Here is a 7221-nt window from a genome sequence, read left to right on the forward strand (position 1 = left end):
GCAGTTGAGAATTTGTGGAGATGAAGCCAAATTGAAGGCACTACCACTGGTTCTACAAGGGCGAGCCAAAACCTGGTTTGAAGGATTGAAGGTTGCAGATCGGCAGTTGCTGCATGAGATTTGCAAGAGGTTTGTTGAAGCTTTTGAGAAGCGGGTTTCTCCATTGGACTTGGGTGAACAATTGAGCAAGTTGAAGCAGGATGTAAGTGAAGATTTTGCTTTGTTTTATGATAAATTTGAGTCTATTTGGGAGAAACTAGCTTCTGTTATATGTGTACAAAATGGAGATCATTTCAAGCGAGAGCAGTTTCTAGCCTGCTTGCATCCGCAAATGAAAGAGAAGTTCGAGTGTGGTGGTGCAGAGGTCTATGCGCAAATGGTTTGCTTGGCGAAGGTAAAGAGCAGGAAAGCAAAGAGGAAGCTGGAGATGGGCTTGTTGCAGCCTACAATTTATGGGTATAGCTCGACAATGGAGCATGTGCCAAAAGAAAGATCAAGCGTCAAAGAGGTAGCTGCTTTGCCATTGGTAAGCCATTTTGGTCATTCGTTTCAATTTGTACCTCTAGTCTGGTGTACTGCTGCTATACAAGAGTCTGTTAGCCCGGCTAGCAAGGATGCGGTCTTGGTCGAAGTGTGTATGCATGAAGAATCAAATGAAACTATAGATCAGAGCTCACAGGACAAGTTTGAAGATGTTGGCAAAGCGATGGTCGAAGCTGTGCAAAAAGAAGCTAGCCAGGGGGTTGGGCAACCTTGCCCTACCGATTGTGTTGAAGAGCGGCATTGCATTCCAAAAGGTGTGGACGATGTCAACATACTAGAGAATGAGGTAATGGATCATGGCTTTATTTCTCGCTTAGCAGATGATATGGTCATAGAAGAAGTCCTTGAAGAGCAGGCAAAGGTGGTCGAGCAATCCGATTTTCTCTCGCATGAAGTGGTTGAAGATGAAGCATCAAAGGCTATGGCGGACAAAGATTGGCATGGTGAATCAGGTATGGAGTGTATGCCATTTGAAGGACCTACAATAGAGGGTATGCTTAGAACACAGGTAGGTTTGGCTATGCAAGAAGCAGCGGTAGTGGAAGACAGGTTGCCAAAGGTTTGTGTCATGTTGCTGATGGGCATGTTACTAAAGGTTTGTTTGCAGGCAACTCTGTATCGATTGCAAAGTTTTTTGAGAGAAGATTATGCTATGGAGGGCTCTCGAGCAGGTGAGAGAAGAATGATGTATGGTGCAGATGCTTTGCAGGGTGGTGTACAAGTTCATTCAGTGTATGAAGTTGGCATATGGATACAGGTTGTTGAAGACCAATGCAATGCCAAGTTGCACGAGAGGCTTGTTTTTGGGTTTACAGATGCAAAAGAATGGTTGATTATGCATGTACTACAGACGGATCTATGCTCAATGCCATGTATTTGATCCTAGTGGAGTTTGCATCACAATTGGGAGAGCCTATGGCTTTCCATTTGATCCGGGGGAGTTCTACAACTGATAAAAGCCCTCTCTATCTATCTATTGCATATGTACATACTAAGTATCAATTTTCTAATATGTACTCATCTCTTATCTAAATAATACTATGGTTGAGCATGAGTGCTCAACGAGGGGGTGGGCAATACACCCAATTTGTGTCGACACACGGAGAAGCCAGCAGCACGTGCATGACATTACGCTGAATGATGATATCGGACTTTGGCAGGACTTATATGCATATTGGAGCAGGTACGGTAGGGATATATATATATGTCAAATGCGGAAATTTAAAGGTCGATGATGTTTTTTGGAGCTCTATTAGCCGAAAGCTTAACGGCGTGTGTGCCAATTCACTGGGATTGAAGATTGTGATGGTCGTGGCGGTTGTCGCTTTAATCAAGGGAGATCTCGACACCCGAAGTCGTCTATGTGTAGCCGCTTATGCTATTTTGCAGCCATGATGGCCTTGGCACAGGAGCATGAGTTCTTGTGTTAAGGTATGCAGAGCTATGCACGAATGATCGTCTGCGGGTTGCCTCTCATGGAAAGGGGGTTCAAGTAGAGGATAATTTTTAAAAAAAGAATTTTTTAATGGAACTAAAGGCATGCAGTGAAAGCAGGGAAAACAAGTGACAAAATCACAAAGCCTGCCTATATAGGAAACAAATAAAGAACATGAAAGTAAAATAGAAAACTGTAAGGATGGTAATCATATCGATCCATAGAGAAAGTGATTTGCAGATTACATTACAAAATGTTGACCGCGATGAAGGATTAACGAGTATGAAAGTGGTATTTTGATAGGATAAAGGAAAGCATAATGTATGGAATGATGGTTTCTTTTTGTGGAGAGGATGAGGGAAGGGTGAGATAAAGGGAGGAAGGGATGGAGGGGAGGGAGGAAGGGAGTGATTATAACGATTTAGGAATCATAAGATGAGTGGATGAATGATCCGACCAAAAGCAAAACCGTGTGCCTACTATGAATGATGCAGGGGGATTTTTAATCCAAATGTGATCGAGTTTTGAGTTGTACACAGTGGTTACATCATGGATTTGTTGTGTGTAGCCATGTGATTGGAGCTCTCTTTCCAAGTAATGATATTGATTGTTTGTGGGGTCATTGTCTACATTAAAGTCCCCCATAATAACACTCATTCGTTCAGGATGTGATTGTTGTAGCAAGTTACAGAGCTGTGACACCAACGAGGCTGATGAGATTTTTGGAGATTTGTAGACGCATATGATTTCCCATTCAAGGTGTTCATGGATGGCTAAGACAACTTGAATGATCTCTATTCCTGGAGCAAGCACTGTGTTTGCAGATTGCAACTTCATGCAAGTCTTGTAGTAGATTGAAACACCTATTTTGTTGTGGTGATGGACATGATTAAACTCTGGTGCAAGATCATTGGAAGGATTTTTGTGTTTTGTTTCTTGAAGGCACAAAATGTCAGAACTTGCAAAATTCAAATCCTGTTTGATATGGCAGAGATATTTTTGACTAGAAACGATGTTCAATGATTGAATGATATGATGTGTGTGTTTGTATGCGAATGGAAATTTTGTGAAGTATTCCCATTTGGCTTCATTGCTAAGGCGATTAAGCTCATCAAGGACATTCTTGTCGACTTTGATTTGAGATGGTTGGATTGGATTGAGAATGTGGAGGTTTGATGGATCTTTGATGCGAGAAAGAGCTGTGTAGACTAATCCATGTGAGTTTATTGATGTTGGATCAAAGGCCACTATGCTCATTGTCAAGCCTTGTGATCTATGGATAGTGCGTGCGTTGGCTGCTTGGATTGGAAATTGGGTTTGAGACACAATGTTCAATGCATTTTTCCCAACCTGAAATTCTTTTGTTGTTTGAAAAATTGGTGTCCATTGGGGGTTAATGCAAAGCGTGTTAAGGTGTTGGTGCGCATGTCGTTGTTTGAAGCCTGCTGAGCGATCAAAAAACTCTATCCATGCAATAGGGGATGGAGGTTTGCTTTCGACAAGTTTGAGAATTCCATATGCGCCATTCACAAGACCATCTGAGATATCGATATTCCCACCACAAATCTCAACAATCATTTCTGCTTTAAGCTCCAAGGTCGAGGCTAAGCCTGCAGTGTTTTGTGGGGTGTTTGGCACGACAAGGTTTTTTGAGCAAGTTTTATGATGGTTGTCCTTTGCATGGATAATGTATGCTTGAGTATGCAATTTCTCAAAAACAAGGTGGTTATGTGAGTCCTTCAAGTTATTGGTGAAGTACAAATGGGGTGTTGTCAATTTGTCAAAGACCTTATTGCAATGGTTGGTATTCAGGAGTAACAAATCCTCGTTTGTGTGTTTTGCTTTGCGTACTCTGTTGAGCACATCAATGAAGTCATTGTCTGATTGACACATTGTTTTTGTTAGCTCATAGCATTTTATATGGGTGTGCCAGAACGAAGGCAAGAGCAATTGTAGGGAATCTTGTGGCTCGCTAAATATCCAGCGGTCTCGAACTAGGCTTGCTTGGCATAAGTCACCGCAGAAAATAACATCTAGGCTACCGAATGGCTCTTGGTGATTGTGCTTAATTGATCGTAGTCTTGTGTCTATGATCCGCAAGAGTCTATTTCCAATCAAAGATGCTTCGTCAAACACAACGAGCTTGAGGTTTTTATAGAGCTACGACAGTTTGGCAAGACTTTCGAAAGAAAGAGAAGTGTTTGGTTGGAAGACTAGGGGCAAGCGTAATGCGGAGTGGATTGTTGTGCCTCCAAAGTTGAAAGCTGCTTTCCGTGTATATGCCATTAGCAATGTTGAGGGGAGTTCAACATCTAATTCAAGAGAGTTATTGTAGTGGCGGATCAAGCCTTGAATGATTGCTTGCAAAGTGAAAGTTTTTCCTATTCCTGCACCTCCAGTCAAGAAGAGATGGATTGGTTGATTGGTTGTAAGCGTTTCCTAGTCTTGATGTCATCAAAAAGGGAGCGTTGCTCAATGTTCAACTTGGAGATAAGTGAGTGGTATTCTTCATTGCACAATGCTAGTTTTCGAAATGTTGGGAAGGATCTTGTGGTCGGCTTCCTTGTTTGAATATCAAGGGCCAACTCATATTTGTAAGGCTCATTATGCTCAGATCTTGAGGATGAGGGCAATGAAAGTGTTTTAGTGCTTGTTGCTTCAAGTTCCAACTTACTATACTTTTGACGATTCCCATCTATAATTGTAAAGTTTGTGGCATATTTGTCTTCCCAACATTCAACACTTGTCTCAAAGGTTTTCTCATCGCCAATAAATGGAAGGAACAACAAACAAAGTTCGTGGTAATGCTGCTCTTTTTCCTTCTCCACATTGAAGTTAGCATACCGAATGATTTGAGGTTTCTTGGATTCATGAGTGGAGCCACATACGTATTGGTAGTTGCTTGCGTAATCGGCCAAGCATATGTGTGCTAGCTTATCCAAGCGCTGAGTGTATTTGGTGACAATGTCGTCAAAAAAAATTCTTGTATCATCAGGATTCAAAGTGTTCAAAGTGGCCCTTCGTTTTAAGAGCAATGTGCGTTGGCTTTCAAAGTCTACATTGATAAACACAAATTATCTACTTGCACTATGTAAGGGCAATGAAAGAGAAATATATGTTGCTTGGTGTGATGTTATCTCTTGTGTATTGATCAAAGCGTTGCCAATTTTTTTCAATCGATCTAACGTTGGCACATTTGTTTTCTTGCAATCTTGCAGTATGTTCTTGATGGTTTTGCTTGCAGTTGAGTCATTCTTAGTCATATATGATGTGCAATATGCAGCAGCGCCATGGCCATTGAAAATAAATTGAATGTCAATGTTTGCATCCCATAGAAGACACAGCTCTTTGTTGAAGTTGTTTGTGTAAATGTCCTTTGGATCTCTTTTCAAGAGCAGTGTTGGCTCTGTGACGCTTACAGAAAGGGATTGGTTGTATACTTCTTCTGTCATATCCAAAGAGGTCAACCATTCATCATGTGACGCATTTGAATCATGTCTAAGGGCAAGCAATCGTTCTTCAATACATTTTTTGTTTGCCAAGAGTATTTCTTTCTCTGTTTGGGATAATGTGGGTGGATATAGCACCAATGTTTCTCGAGAGGGAGGACGTGGGAAACCAAAGCGACACATGCTTTTGCGTTTTTTGCATGTTTTGCGATGAAAGTGAGTTTGTACGCTTCTAAGAGACTCATCTAATACATTCATGTCAATAGTGATATGTGTGTCAACAAAACGTATTGTATCATTATCTGGTGCACTGCCAAAGAGAGGTGCATTTTTTACCCAAAGCAATCCATGATCATGTTGGCTGCCTCTATTTTGAAATTCAGTCACAAAAAAGTAATCCACTAATTCACCAAGGATAGTGTTATTGTGCTTCAATTCCTGTTTCATGGCTTGAAATCTATGCACATAGTATCGAGCTGTTGTGACAGGATCGCACCGGACAAGTGCACGAATGAATGAAGCTTTGTTTGGGTAGTCTGACTCTTTAATATGAGGATTCAATCTGCACAAGCAATCTTTCAAAGGGTTCCATCTTTGCTCCGCACATGAAAATGTAACAAAGAAAGTTGGCTGGCCTAATTGACGGATCATTGCAAATACATTTCGCTTGAGTTTCACCTTGTAGTCAATTGATGTGCGCAATGATTGAAAATCATGGTAACCAAGCTCAGACGAAAGTAGTTGTTCAATGTTAGTGCTCGCTTGAACATCTTTTGCCTGCAATTGTCTACCCCGCAATTTTCCCTTGCGCAAGCGCACCCAAATAGAACCAAGAACTTTTGCAATAATAATTTTCATTGTTTTGAAGAAAATATTTTCAATGTTGCTCGCGAATCGTCTATCCACATTCTTAAGCTCCCATTGTGCTAGTTTTTGATATTTTTTCTTTGCCAACACATGATACTTTCGTCTTTGACCAAAAAACAATGTTGGAAATGACAACTCCTCACAAGATTCATCATAAAAAATGCTTAATGGACTAAATCCCTCACAAGGGGCTATACTTGCAACTTGAGAATTATGGTCCACAACTTGTTGTGCAGAGTAAATACCATGCACCAAAGTATCCGAAGGACTACTATCATCGTCAATATCTTCTTGGTGTGGACTATAAGCAAGGTCAGCATGGAGTGTGAAAGAAGATGACCAAGACATATCAATTGTAACACCATGATCAACGTACAATGGAGTGGCCAAAAGGTTAGCCAAAGCTTGAAGCACATAGTTTGGGCGCACAATGCCACTCAAATAAGCATGATCATATTCAAGCTTACGTTTAATCTCTACAAGGATAGAAGCTTGATCATCAAAAAAACGCGGCAACACCCTTTGTACTCGTGACAGGTCGGCCATTACATTTACAATGCTTCCACGCAAACCAAGTTGACCTTCGAAGTTTAGCTCTCGAATTTGTGCAAATGGTATGCGCAAGGATACAAGATGACTCTCTACTGAATTCAATTTTTCTACGGAGGGTATTTTGCTATTGAAATGAACCTCTCTTTTCAAGAAAAACAATGGTTCTTCTTGTTTCTTCAACGCAGCCTTGCAAGAATAACACACTTGTAACTCTTTCTTTTGACCAATGACCATTGATTTTATTTGCTTGAGAAACAAGAATTCCACCTTTGACATGCTACGCAAAGTATGGCGGAACAAGAGAGAACCACACGAAGCACAAGCGAAAGCAGGGATATCTTCAATCGTCTTGACATATAGAAGAGTTCTACTTGA

At 40.9% G+C, this 7221-nt stretch overlaps 1 pseudogene; it reads left to right on the forward strand.

Moving 5' to 3' along the window:
- Positions 1-376: 376 nt before the first annotated feature.
- LOC147458446 (uncharacterized) lies at positions 377-1082 on the forward strand (annotated as a pseudogene).
- The last annotated feature ends 6139 nt before the right edge of the window (positions 1083-7221 follow it).

This window comes from Adiantum capillus-veneris, chromosome 5 (assembly GCF_014529385.1).
Source record: "Adiantum capillus-veneris isolate H3 chromosome 5, ASM1452938v2, whole genome shotgun sequence".
NCBI lineage: Eukaryota > Viridiplantae > Streptophyta > Polypodiopsida > Polypodiales > Pteridaceae > Adiantum > Adiantum capillus-veneris.